This window comes from Rhipicephalus sanguineus, chromosome 8 (assembly GCF_013339695.2).
Source record: "Rhipicephalus sanguineus isolate Rsan-2018 chromosome 8, BIME_Rsan_1.4, whole genome shotgun sequence".
Lineage (NCBI taxonomy): Eukaryota > Metazoa > Arthropoda > Arachnida > Ixodida > Ixodidae > Rhipicephalus > Rhipicephalus sanguineus.
In genome coordinates this window covers 9,555,122-9,570,021 of record NC_051183.1, presented here as the reverse complement: position 1 = coordinate 9,570,021, position 14,900 = coordinate 9,555,122, and the positions used below count along the sequence as shown (strand labels likewise).

Here is a 14,900-nt window from a genome sequence, read left to right as displayed (position 1 = left end):
CGACACTTTGTCCATATAGTTAACATAGTTAAACTATGTCCCCTAGAGGCCATAGGCATACGGTATAGACTGAAATTGGTGTGGTGGAAGAGAAGCCCCCCCCCCCTCCCCCCCCCCCCCACGAAAATTTTCAGCTTTTAAGTGGATACGTGTACGTATGCACACACACATCCAAAAACACACACGCACGTAAATGTATATAGAGAAAAGACAGATCCTCCTCCCCCCCACGACATAAAATCATGTTTACGCCCATGCCTTAGACATCCATCGTTGCACTGCCTCAACAATTGTCGCGCACTGTTCGGGAACGCTTTAAGAGAGCACTGTTTTTAATCAATTGCCAGAATGTGCGTTTTCGTGCAAGAACGCGTAGGAAATTGTAAATTCCGGAAAAATGCCTATGTATCAGGGACATCGATGTAAAGCTGTTTTCATTTTTGTATTGAGTGTTTGTATTACAAAAGAGCGATCAAAAATGTCGCGTACGTCACCCTGATATCCAATATATGGCTTTGACGAGCTTGTAACATAAAATGGTACGTATATTTCTACCGCATTATTGCAAACGCGGTACAAGAAGCCAAAGGGTGCCGTCTGCTGGTTGTCCGCGCATTACTTTTGTTAGTACTATATATCCTCAAGCTCTAAAGGCATAAATTTAAGTAACGTGGTGACAACTATAATGTGAAACGAAATGCCGCTATATGTCAGTGAGTAGTACACAAAAAAAATAAGACGGACATCATGAGAAAGGCGTGGAACAATCTTAATGATTATACAACATTTATAATGATATATAAGACATATACATGTAGTATGCGAGACCCAAAGAAGTTTGTTTTGAACTTTGCGTATACGACTGTCATGAGCGTGTTTTGGTTTCTACTTTTAGTGTTGGCAAGTGATGTACTTATAATGCACAGCCACATTATTGAAGTAATGGTCGAATTCTGTTACATATACTGACATTTAGACCATGGCGTGCCTATATGTTACACTACCACAAGCAGTATACGTGAAGTCTCCCATGCATATATATAAAAGCAAGTGTGCGACGGCAATTTAGGTCGTTTCCGGATAAACAGGAACTGTCCAAACTTTCTTCTGCGTCGTCGCAGGTTCTTTCTTTCGCCTCATATCCATATCAGCCGCCTCTTACGGCCGAAGATTACACCAGCATTTTTTTTTATTTTAAGTATACGTCGCTGCGCTCTATCCTGTCTCCCTTCTTTCTGCTTGCGCAGTAAGTATTGCGGCAAGTATACGTTGGTTGCGGCAAATGTAAAAACGCGCTTCTCATATGACTTATTCACGTCCTGGCAACGTATATTACAATTATCCAAATAAACTACGTCGTGTACATGTTTCCTGTATCAAGTTACGTGTTGCGTATTAAGTTAGGTATCTCGTCCGCATGCAGGCCTATGAACTTCTGTATACGCACATACTCTTGGGCTCGTTCGTGTCGCCTACTTGCGCTACTGTATTTAGTAAAGCGAAAGCCTTAGATGCCTCGTCAAGCACGAAATTTGACCGTCGGCATCGGCGGCTTCGAAGACGCTGCGCGGGGCGATGATGATGCAAAAAATCATCACGCGATGACGATACCGTATGACGTCATGATGACGTCACGGATCGCCAGAATGCGTGACGGAACGTCACATGGTTACGTCATCTCGTGACATCGTAGCTAGCCGATGCTAAAGCGCCAACCTTTCCTTTATCGTATAACCAGAGTGGGGGTTCGGTACTCACCGTGGTCGTTTTCCCGTTCTTATTCGCTTCAGAGTAATAAACTCTCAGCACCTTCGAGCCGCGTGGCTATGCTATTCAGAAGGGCGAATGTAAATCGTACAAGCGCCAGCTTCTGTGTTTACACCGATGGTTCGGTGCATCTCAAGCTGCTCTGAATCGCTCTGTCACCACGCTTCGCTTTATTCGGTGGTCAGTGAAAGGTCGTTTAATGCAATCATGGCAGTTCCCTGTGCGTGGCCCGTAGTTCTTATAGAGCCGCTACAATTCAATCTCTGGACGCTGCAGCGCCACATATAGACGGTGCTGTACAGTACGCCATAAAATATGACAAGGAGGTCATATATAGCTTCGTAAAACCGACTACCTCGATGTTGTTCTTGTCCGCCACATTGAGACATACCAGCGCGATACGTTATACAAACGTCGCTTTCAAACAAAATTCGTAGAAGAACGTAAATATACGGTAGAATTATGCGTAATTTTATATTACTGCTATTTGGTACGACGTGGCAGAATTGAAGAACACTCATGTACTATAGATTTAACTTCATGTTAGAGAACCCCAGGTGGTCAGAATTTATACGCAGTCGCTCAATACTGCGTTCCTCACAATCATATCATGGTTTTGGCACGTGAAACCCCAGAAATAATAACTACAACAATTATTATTATTATTATTATTATTATTATTATTATTATTATTATTATTATTATTATTATTATTATTATTATTATTATTATTATTATTATTATTATTATCTTTGTGACAAGGGATATGTCTCCGTGTTGTCAATCACTGTCCGATGAGCTTGAGCGCAGCACTGATTAACCCATTTGCTGTCGCTTTAAATGCATGCATTCGCCTTCGGGGGACACAGCTGCTTCCTTTTCAGTTCTCCTTTCCAACATATATTCGCACGCCAGTCTCCTTGGAATGAAAGCGGCAGCCGCATGCAGCAAACAGCTTAAATGCTTACATGCAAGGAGCCATTTTTCCGTTACAGCGCACAAAAAAAAAAAGAACTATTACGTTGACCAACTGTAATGTTGGGAAACGAGATGGAGACTCTACATTCCAATCGGCCCATGGAGCACTGTCTTTCTGAAACGAGGCCTGACAAGAAGGTCAAGGAATGTGTTATGTTCAATGCATTCGCCTCTTTCTCTAATACTACTACTATAATTGAATCCTCGATCTCTCTTGGTATGCTGGCGTTGAGCTCAGCACTCTGGGCAGCTACGGACTGGAACGGCCTGCCCCGGTACATCGTCGCCATCTCTTAATCACCTGCTTTTCAAGGCCATGCTGTTCATCACCTTCGACACTAAAACAATCTTCATTAATTATTGCTAATCATGAAAAAAGCCCACCCCTTATGAATGAAAAAGCCCCCTCTGAAAAAGTCCCCTCAGAAAGGGAGAGCTTAAGGCAATAAACTGAACTGACATATTAAATGCGAAGCATTTCTTAGCGAAGCCAAGGCACTTTCAGTGTTTCCATCTACGTGTCATATCTGGCCGCCCGTCTGGGAGCTTTCGCCTTCTTAACTTGGTGTAGAGCAAAATTGGCATGGGAGGGTAACATGATTTGCCGAATATCACTGTCTGGTCGTGACATCAATAACGGGAAAATACTGTCCCGCACGTCGTCAAACTCTTTCCCCCAGACACGTGTGGCACATACCGGTTTACCACGGGCCGCGGTATACAGCTAGGTATGCGCAACTGCAGGTGATTGACCGTTTATATGTACCCAGGAACGGCGAGAACAGACTTGGTAACTTAAATGCGAGAGCGTTAAGAAAAACCTACATCGGCAGCGTCAACCCGACGAATGCAAATAATAAAAATTAGGATCCCAGTGGGAATCGAACCCAAGCATTCTGCGTGGCAGTCTGGTATTCTACCACAGAGCCACGCCAGGTATAGAAACTGCTTTGGAGAAACCCCCTATTCAGGCGTAATGACGGTGCAACGTCAATTGTGCTTGCGGTACTGGCTATCTAATTTTATAACAAAGCAATAAACACCTCATATGTGCTCCTGTGATACAAGCGTCACGTCAGGTTAACGTCTATGGTTACAGTCCTGTCTCTGCTTTTATAGCAGCCTAATAAACATGAGATTTGTATCCCTATGATTCAGCAAGCAATATTCAAGCGCTGTTCAAGCCCGGAGGGATACGCTGACGAAAGTTACGCATGATATTCACATTATCGCACCGTAAAGTGCACTTCGTTTCGATAATACTGACGTCTGTGCTCTAACGTGAATGCTGACGTTACGTAAAATCATAAGTTACGTTCTAAACGCCAGTGTAGTCGACGTGCATGGTGAGCTCACAATGTGCACACAAACACAAAAACACGTCGATCCGCCTTGAAACGCTTGGCTCAAAGCCGAGAAATGCAGTGTACAACTACTGGCTGCCTGCTTCGCATGAAACCGATTCCCGCAATGCGTGGGATCTGCCGAATTTTTGTCCCCGCAATTTAAAACAGTTTTCCGGTGCACACGTGTCTTTGGTCTCTACGAGCTCGGTCCCCGTCGCATTAAAACAGCGCCACTTCGTATCGTCTCTTTGCGTGTCGCGCGTGTTTTTGCGGTTACTTTTCTTCATCATGAATCACCACCTGGCCCACTCTTCTAAGTTGAAAGGAGACGCTCGTATGACCGTTGCAATAAGGCTCTGACGCCGTTCTCCTCCCATACACAAGCGCGCATCTATAACAATGCCGATAACCCCGTAATGCGTGTCGTGTGGGTTCCACGAACATGGCTGGCCGGGTGCAGCACAGCTTCCCGGCGGCCACCACGGGAACCGTCTGCCGCCGCATCGCGGGAAGCGCGGCTCGGCGGCCGTGATTGACCGCGTCAAGTGAAGTGGCAGATCGGGGGGGGGGAGACGCAGGACGAGCGAACGCTCCCACGATGCGCGAAAATAATAAGCGGAGAGCGTGCGCCAGCCACTCCGCTGACGGACGCTTCCGGAGAGGGGCGCTCTCTCCGACGTCTCGTGACGTCACACTCGTATATAGTGCCAACTGCAAAATGCACATTTCATAGATTCAGAAGGCCTGCTAGCCGCTGCCGAAAAAGCAAGCAAGACAGCCTCAGCAAGCAGCACATGCCCTAATTTAAGAAGAAATGGTGTAAAACTCGATCGCTGGATATATGTATGGAATGAAAACAATATTGCGGGTCGCCCGCCACGGTGGCCTAGTGGTTATGGTGCTCCACTGCTAAGGTCGCGGGATCGAATACCGGCCGCGGCGGCCGTATTTCGATGGAGGCGAAACGCTAGAGGCCCGTGTATTTAGATTTAACACTTAAGGAGGTGGTCGAAATTTCCGGAGCCCTCCACTATGGCGTTTTCGTGTTGCGTGCGCAAAATTATCATTATGCAACCAAACCAACTAGCCCGCCTTTCCGTCTTATTCCAAAGTATTTTCCCTTGTTATTACTAATGCTATTACGTTACCGGCATAATCTTTTCTTTTGCTCATCCAGAATGAACGTTGCGTTTGTAAAGTTTATTTTCGTTCGTATTGTTCACATTCCTCCTACTTAATATCTTAAATTGTTCATTTGAAAACGATGTTCTATACTGATATTCACTTGTTTCATTATAACTTTGCACTGGGTACGTGAAAATGGCTTCTTTTAGCGCTCTTATTTTTCATCCCTCCCGTGTAACACCATATATACGGAATCAGAGGTGTTTAAATAAATAAATAAATAAATAAATAAATAAATAAGGAGCCTATCGAGAAAATGGGGGCAAGCTAAGCTTGCCGTGTGCGTGGCTGACGTACTACCTTTCTTTCCTTCTTTCTTTCTTTCTTTCTTTCTTTCTTTCTTTCTTTCTTTCTTTCTTTCTTTCTTTCTTTCTTTCTTTCTTTCTTTCTTTCTTTCTTTCTTTCTTTCTTTCGTTATATCGGATTTCACAATGCTCCGTTCTACCTGCTTCCTTCCTCCATGTCAGGAATTGGGCCTTTCCCCGCCACGGTGGTCTAGTGGTTATGGCGCTCGACTGCTGACCCGAAGGTCGCGGGATCGAATCCCGGCCGCGGCGGGTGTATTTTCGATGGAGGCGAAAATGTTCGAGGCCCGTGTGCTTAGGTTTAGGTGCACGTTAAAGAACCCCATGGGTGGTCGAAATTTCCGGAGCCCTCCACTACGGTGTCCCTCAGCATCATATCGTGGTTTTGGGACGTTAGACCCCAGATATTATTGGGAATTGGACCTTTACCTACGTGCTTAGCATCGCAACACTTCACTTGCTACGGGCAACGACGACGGTTCATGCGCGGTCACCTCGATAAAAGACCAGATTGAGTGGGTTTTATGCTCACTCCGGCGCATACAAATGCGCCGGAATTATACAAATGTGTGGAATCATTGGAAAACGGCGCATACATACATGTGCAAGTGACCAGCGCATCTTCGAGGGCCGCATCTCTGCACACTCGCCGAGTTTTTCGCGTACTATGCCGCGGCCGCCACCGAAATCTGTAACTTACAATGAGCTTCGCTTGAATAAATAAATATGTTGTGGGAAGCATTTCACAGTCTGGACGGACCGACGTGTTTATGTAGCTCGAGGCTCTGCGTTACGACAGATGCATAAGAAAGGGTGGCGTGCCGACAATCTTTATTGCTCTATGCCACTTGACGCTCGCGCCCGTCGTCTCAAAGAGATAGTTGGCCGACTGGTATACGAGAGAAGATATGAAGGCGTAACGGCTAACGTCTAATTCCCGGTGTCAGAATTTCGACGTATTTGTTGCCCGAAAACGAGACAGGAACGTACACCGTGAAATGTGTCTGGAATTATAACTATGATACCATTAAACTTTGTTTCTTTTCTCCTCACTTATTATTTAACTTCACCCTATTCTGTGATTCGATGTTCAGGTGTCCGCCATCGTGCATGTAGTTCGTCAAAAATTTCTTTCTTTTTCTCTTCTTTTTTTCGGTTGTGGCGACGATCAACACCCGGAGTGTCCTGTGTTGGTTTTCCCTCGTGTCTCCCGCGTCTTCTGGACTCGGGCGCGAGGCCCTCCACTGGAGACGCGGGCGCTGCAATCGCTGTGACGTGCAAGGTTGGATCACGTGATCTCGCCTCGCTCCGGAACACGAAAAACGGAGCGGGAGCGGACGGGCGGTGGCAACGCGGTACAGCACCAGAACGGGAAAAGTACCGCATTCCTTTTCTCTTCGCCGCCGCGCGCTCTCGGTGGCTTCGCCACACAAATGGTCCAGCTCGCTTGCCTCGCTAGTGCCTCCTGGGCGCTGACGCACGGCGAGTTGGAGAGCGATTGTTTTTATAGCCTGAGAAAAGCGTGCAGGAACTTTACGATATTCGGTATCGTTTTGACTTACATCACAAGCTTGTCAAGGCATCGAAGAATGCCTGGGTGCTGCGATTTTGGATGCAGAAACCGGTGGGAATCGGGCAAAGCTGTCTCTGCTATTCACAGCGGGAATAAATGCGAAACATTTTTTAGCAAACATCTGCATCTTTAAACCTACCTACCTACCTACCTAGTCATATTTTCGCGCCAATTTTTTTTTCCAGGCAGTGTTTTCCTAGCCCTTATTTTTATTATTTACATTTTATCCATTTATCAACTTTACGACAGCGCGTGTTACGAGACCGGCTCACTCGATCATGCTAACTACCTACCTACCTACCTACCTACCTACCTACCTACCTACCTACCTACCTACCTACCTACCTATCTATCTATCTATCTATCTATCTATCTATCTATCTATCTATCTATCTATCTATCTATCTATCTATCTATCTATCTATCTATCTATCTATCTATCTATCTATCCATCCACCTACGACTTTGTGCTCTCCTGCCCGTTTCGTTAATGGGATGTATACCAAAATTGGCATGGCATAACATGAAAATCATAGCATGCATGTCATGAACCACATGATTTACGCGCCACTATCTTGGTGCTTTTGCGGTCTCTTTGTTAACTTTATATAGACCACAATTGGTATGGCGTGACAAGTGTGTATGATGAACATAAATTATTTTCCTAACCTGCAAATCATGACACACGTTATGTTAAACATGATTTACATGACATGATCTCGGGGAGCTCGCGGCCGTTTTATTAAAAGGATACGTAACAAAATTGATTGCTATGACGAGGCATTTCTGTATGGCGAGCGTAAATGACAGATGGTAACATGAAAATCATGACTTGCATATGTATACGGCATGACTTACTTTCCACGCTCATGATGTACTCGCGGCCGGTTCGCTAGCTTGATATACACCGAAATTTCTATTGTGTCGCGTGACTGTGTGACGAACGTAAAGGACAGGTGGTAATATGAAAATAATGATATGCATGCCATGTGTGGCATGATTTACACGCCACGCTCATAGTGGGCTCTCTGCCGGTTCGCAAGCTTGATATACACCAAAATTTGTATGGTGTCGCGTGACTGTATGACGAACGTAAATGACACGTGGTAACATGAAAATCATGACCTGCATTTAACGTACAGCATGATTTATATGCCACGCTGATGGTGCGTTCGCGGCCGGTTCGCTAGCTTGATATACACCAACATTAGCATTGTGCGACATGATTTTATGACGAACATAAATGACACAGATTGTAACGTAAAAATCATGACATGCATGTCGTTAATTTCTTGTTACCACCTGTCACTTGTGTTTGTCATGCAGTCATCTCACGCAATACCAATTTTGGTGCATATCAAGCTAGCGAACCGGCCGCGAGCGTACCATGAGCATGGCATGTAAATCATGGCGCATATTAAATGCTTGTCATTATGTTCATGTTATCACCTATCATTCACGTTCGTCATACGGTCACCTCGCGCAACACAAATTTTGGTGTATATATACTAGCGAACTGACATTTATTCGCATTTATTTATCGCGTTACTACGCGTGCGTGCGCGTAGGCAAGTGAAAACTGCCGCTAATTCTTTCCCAATCAGTTAGAGAACAACGGCATGCTTCATTCGAGGTTGCAAAAGCACACGCAATGCGTAAACATGCGTTACTCCGCGTAAAATCAACACCGCGCAGCTTCAGCCGCGTTGGACCAAATATGGCGACGGGCCTGACGGTCGCGGCACTTTTCCCGTTCCAGTGACTTCAGCGGGCGCGCTTTAATAAAGTTTATTCCTCCTCCTCCTAAACGGCATCGCCCCGCCATGTGGCCGTATTTCGTCGAGCCGCATGCATGGATATTGAATGCGGAGGGCGTATACCGAACTTTGGCTTTCCTTGCGGCACGGCTTCGATCTCCAACGAGAAGCGAAGCCAGGCTAGCGATTTTGAAGGCGATACGAACACGGTCCGATTACGCTATCTCGTTCTACTCTTGAAAGCGAAGCTCAAGCGTCCTCCAAGTTTTTGCTCTGTCAATGTAAACGCTACGTTAATTCTCAAATAAGAGATCGTTGCTCCTGACGAAAGTAACATATCGATATTAGTATTGATGACTTGATATCCGAAAAAATTTGCCAAGACATTGAGGCTTCTTACAGAAACCAGTGACGTGAAGACACACATTTAGCAGTATATTTCCGGAAAAAATTCCTTGTTGGGTGTGGGAGAAAAACGCTCCCTTTCCTTAGCTGAAAGTTGGCGTTTTGTCCTGCCCCTGCTAAGATGGCGGCAGCGGCCGCCATCTTAGAGTGGGTATGGCTCTAGTACGGCCTCACTGTCGAGCACAGCGTTGCTCGTGAGGCATAATTTCCACTTCAGCAATTCTTTGTAAACCTCCTCAGAATTTGTGTGTAAGTGACAGTCGGCCCGGCTAAGCCTGCCGGCCAGAGCTGACAACTTCATTTTCGCGAAGTCATGACATGAACACCCTAACAGAAAGAAAAAACATTCCTGTCTCCATAATGGAATTCTTATACGTATTTTAAGCGAGTTCCTAAAACAAAAAAGACAGTTACTCATAAAAAAGTAAGAGTTTGCGTGCGTACGCCAGCTTTATTGAACAGCCACAAAACAATACAATATGGCAGTGTCTCCTTCCACCGGGTGGAAGGAGACGTTAGGTGGGCAAAGCGTTCGGTTCACCCATATAGCCGCTTAAAACCGGCTTGACTTAGCTTGAAGTGTATAAGTAGGTGGCGGCAGAGTAGCGTTCAGGCCCGTTTGTGTGGCTTGCGTGATGAGTGTTGGCAGAGGAGGCGCACTACTGTACTGGTGTTGATATTGAGCGTGAACTGTGTGCATTAACGAGAACTGTGTGTGTTGTAGAAGTCGTAGCAAGTCGTTGCCGCTTTTGTTGCGATGTCCTCCGGTTCAGTGGACCACTGCCAAATCTATAAGCAATGATAACGAGCTGTACGAGCATGAGATAAAGGCCATGTGTTACGTGATTTGTGAAATGTGTCTGTTTGACGCACAGCTTGTACTGTGGCGTACGTGTATGTGTGGTAAGTGCGTGCTCTGCGTGGCCCGTTTGTGTGGCTTGCGTGGTGGGTGCTGGCAGGGGAGGCACGGCACTACGCACTACTGTACTGGTGTTGATATTGAGCGTGAACTGTGCGCATTAACGAGAACCGCCTCTGACCGTAGGGACGTGATCGCGTTGTGTATGTTGTAGAAGTCGTAGCAAGTCGTTGCCGCTTTCGTTCCTACGATGTCCCCCTGTTCAGTGGACCATTGCCAAATCTATAAGATATGATAACGAGCTGTACGAGCATGAGATAAAGGCCATGAGTTACGTGATTTGTGAATGTCTGTCTGACGCACAGCTTGTACTGTGGCGGACGTGTATGTGTGGTAAGTGCGTGCTTTGCGTGGATCGATCGCAGGGGCGTAGCCAAGCGGGGGGTTGGGGGGTTCAACCCTCCCCCCCCCCCCCGACATTTTTCAGTTTTGCTTGCGTATATAGGCAGGCGCACATACAAACGCACGCACGAACATACATAAAGTATGGTTGAACCCCCCCCCCCCCGAAAAAAATTTCTGGCTACGCCCCTGATCGATCGCTTACAGTTGGAAAGTCATTTGGGCGAAGTGTACTTGAACCATCACTTTTATTTAACGGTGCGGCTAGGGTTACGTCCAGACGTAACTGTAGCCGTCGCTATCGTTACGCCCACGGGGTCCACGGTGCAATTCTTCCTCCGTGGTTACGCGTCCTATGCGCAGACTAAAACAACTCCTTGCTGTTTGCAATCTACTGTCCCTGAGAATATTTGACGTAAGTTAGGGGTGGTCACCTTGTGGTCGGTGTGAAAGGTTAGACGTTTACACCTAGCCACTGTAACTGTAACGTTCAGCACGGCCGCTCGCTGAATTAAGGCCGATTCAGTATCACTGTCGTATCACCGATTTACCAGCATCACTTGTGTATTGAGACGTGCGTGGTTTGTTTTGCCGGACTGTCGCGCATCAGCAGCTCTGTTGTCGAGACAGACCAGCTGACGCACTTTAGGAAGACGTTAATTTCGGCCTCCGCCGGAGCCACGCTGCCTTCAGCCATCGTCTCGGGTGCTGCCTTTTCCTTAGCTTCGTTGAGGCGGTCAACCTCAGTTTGGGGCAATCACGGTTAGCGAAATGACTGCAGGTCTCCATCGAACTTGATGTAAGTACGGTTTGCGTGCCCGTGTTGATGTATCACACGTCCACTAGGGTTACGTCCATACAATAACAATCGGTACAGCTGCTCCGCGTGTGTACACATAAATGTCGTCTTTAGAAAGCCTCCTTCCGCCCAGTTATGTTGTTGCAGCCTACTTAGCCTACTCGCAACACATTGTTGCGAGATTGGGCTCACCGTCGCGGCGTTAGCAGTGTAGTACACTGTAAACACAAATTAGCCCATATGGGCGTTTTTAGCTGTCGACATCTCCTTTTAACTCCCAAGCCCAAAGTAAGAACTCCCATGGTTGGGCGCAAAATGGGCTGAAACCACTATTTTACCCTTATCGTCGAGATGCTCAAAATAAGGGAGTACTAACGTGGCATCACCTGATTTCATTCCGTAGTGAAATGGGCGTATCAAAAGAAGAGACGGCACGCAAGCCACAAAGGGGGTTAAAAATACGCCCTTGCTCGCCTGTCTCACCAAAGAACCCGTATGTTGTCGTTGTCTGTACACATGTGTTGTGCGTATTAGGGGAACCTACTAGGCGAAAAACCGACATAAGGGCTCAGTATCGGACGCTCGTTGCCTGACGTTGTCGGTTTTGTTTCGAATTTGCGGACGATGCAATAGCGCACCTGAGATGCAGTTATAGCAACAACGCCGAGTGAGAGTGCTCAAGGCCTGAAGTCCACGTTCACGTCGTGTAGTGTTTCCTGTGCTGGCGCCGAATGCGGCCGGTGAACTCGAGCTACAGCCAGCGCATCCCCGACCTTGGTCGATCGTCTTTGGTTACGCGCCAAGCACGTGCGTTGGAAACACAGCGGCCGTGCCCAAGTTACGACAGTCGCCTCGTCGCTGCTGCCTCGATCGTTCGCCTCGCAACGTTTTTGTTAAAAATATACAAGTTCGTATTGTAGACGTGCCTGTGTTTCTGTTTCCTCGTGAATACGCAAAGTTATCACGCAAACAACGCCCGCGACGTCTACACGGTCAACGCCCGTGAACGCGCGGCCGGCGATCGGTGAGAACTCCGCCTTCAACAAATCAACATGACGGTTCGCCTGCGGAAGTTGAAGAACTTTTTTTTAGCATCGTTGAAGTGTTCAAGCTGATTAGGCCGCCCACTACGAAAATTTTGATGAAGTAGCAAATAGTCCATGCAAGTGGATCGACAGAAAAGTGCTGGTTATGATGACGAAATGACCTGACGGCGGATCGCGCAGTGCAGCAGCCTGCTGAGTGAAGTGCATTTACCGTGGCCCAGCAGTGGCCGTGTCAAGCCGCGTCCAAGGATACTTTGTGTGAGTTAAGTGCTCTTCCGTGACAAGTGAACTATTACTGCGAGAGTCGTGGGACTAACAAAACAGCCTGAGTGCGCTATCGTGTCGATACTGCATTAGCTAATGTGGGCGCGTTTAACCGAGATGTTGTCTGTGACGATGGTTAAAAAAATGACTGGGTGGCATACAATTGAGACCCAGAGACACGTGCGTAACTTTGTTGAACAAATAAACCAACGGCGCGTTGCGAAAATCCGACACAGGCATCTAGGTTATTGCTCTAGTTTGCTTCAGCCAGGGGCGTAGCGGGGGGGGGGGGGGGGGGGGGGGCACACGGGCCCGTGCCCCTCCCCCTGAAACTTTTTTTTCCCATGCTATACAGAGCACAAAATGACACCTGACCCCACTTATCTGCCCAGACCCCATGTCGGATCAAGGAGGCGCCCCCCCCCCCCCCCGAAAAAAATTTCTGCCTACGCCACTGGCTTCAGCAGTTGCAATCGAAGTACTACATGTATGTAGAGCAAATGCCTGAGAAATGATGGTTTTACTCGGTTATCCTTCGAGACGATATATCTTGCAGCGGCACTTGAGTTTTCGTGCTTGGCCAGTGGTTAAAGCGATGATCCGCCACGTGATCAGCTGGCCATCAGCGGTGGATGATAATACTCATCGAGCATAGCCCCGAAGCATTGCCACAAAATACTGGCCCAAGTAGGTGCAGACGAGACGCATACACCCCCCACCCTCACCGCTAAATGACAAGCAATGTAGCGTATACATATCCTCAATTACATGGAGATCAACTTTTAAAAGCAACTGATATGTTATCATAACATGCATATAAACTATTTGTTTGCTTCGCTGAAAGTGGTAAAGGCCCCACATGCTGAAACTAAGCAACAAATATTAGATGATACTTCGAGTGCAAGAAACAAGTACTGAGCATCACTATTCAAGAAATACATTTCCTGCTGTAATTACACATGACCAGAGGTCACAGCTACATGGGAGGCAAGGGTGTGCTCAAGTAAGCTAATTTAATATAATAATAATTGATGCGGTTTAACGCCTAAAAACCACGATATGATTATGAGAGTAACGGAGGGCTCTGGTAATTTTGTCCACTCCTTAACGTGCACCAATAAGCTAAGGAAGGTGTAAGGGACAGTAATTGTATGTTTAATTGTAGTGTTGTAATTATTACATAAATGGAAAGGAATTAGTGGATAAAAAAGATCAACTTGCTGCAAGCAGGGAGGGTCTCATTTCGGAAGACTTTGTGCCTTAGGTAGTATGCTAGGGTTTGTTGGTCAGCTTCTAGCTTGTAATAAGTTGACATGCTATTTCACGCCAGATGGCAGCGCCTTCAGGATTGCACGAACATAGATACCAAGCACAGGGTATGGGAAAGCGACCACAGCTGTAGCTCAATTGATAGAGCATTGAACGCGTTATCCAAAGGCTGTAGGTTCAGTCCTTACCTGTGGCAGGTTGATTTTTCATACACTTTAATTTCTTTCCATTTATGTCATAATTACTATGATATATATATGGTTAAAATATACAGGTAATGTCCTCTATACCTTCCTTAGAGTCAATGTTTATTGATTTCACTAGAATGTGAGACAAAGAGAACAATTAAGGCCAGTGGCGGATCCAGAGGGGGGCGGTAGGAGCGATCCGCCCCCCCCCCCCCCCAAGGCCTGTGTAGGCACGCTCCCTGCCCCCTCCTTCACTGCCTGTTGTCGACCTCATCACCAATTACGACAAATGAGCGGGACCACTGTCAGCACAAATTAACAGTATTTATGCTGTGATGGGCTTCTTGTGATGACAGTAACTACTAAAAACAAAAAAGTCAGGACCCACCCCCCCTCACCAGTTTTACTTCAAGTGGCCGCCCCCTCTAAAACGAGGGGCTAGATCCACCACTGATTAAGGCTTCACATAAAAATAGTTTTGCATTGCTGCAATGCAACATGCACGGGAGCAGTCACGGGCTGCAGGTAATCACATTTTCACTTTTTTTTTTGTAAATGGGACTGTGTGTAGTAAAAAATGGGCAGCCGTCTTATTTACATGTTCCCTCTTTGTCAGCATTCTTTAACGCTATCCTCCCGAACTTGAAGAATTAGCCAACACCATCCAGCCCAAACCGAAGTTTTTGAAAGTAGATGTTCGTCTGTTATAGCACTGCGATTTATTCATAATATAAGTGCCTTGCTGGCGAAAAACATG

At 46.6% G+C, this 14,900-nt stretch overlaps 1 protein-coding gene across 1 annotated transcript in view; it reads right to left on the bottom strand.

The window, feature by feature from the left end:
• Window positions 1-13,908, bottom strand: part of LOC119401312 (proteasome subunit alpha type-1) — a 258,901-nt gene extending 244,993 nt beyond the window's left edge. Inside the window, exon 1 of the mRNA XM_037668007.2 lies at window positions 13,904-13,908. The gene's annotated coding sequence lies outside the window, so the exon portion shown is untranslated. The remainder of the gene's footprint in view (window positions 1-13,903) is intronic.
• Between the last annotated feature and the right edge of the window lie 992 nt (window positions 13,909-14,900).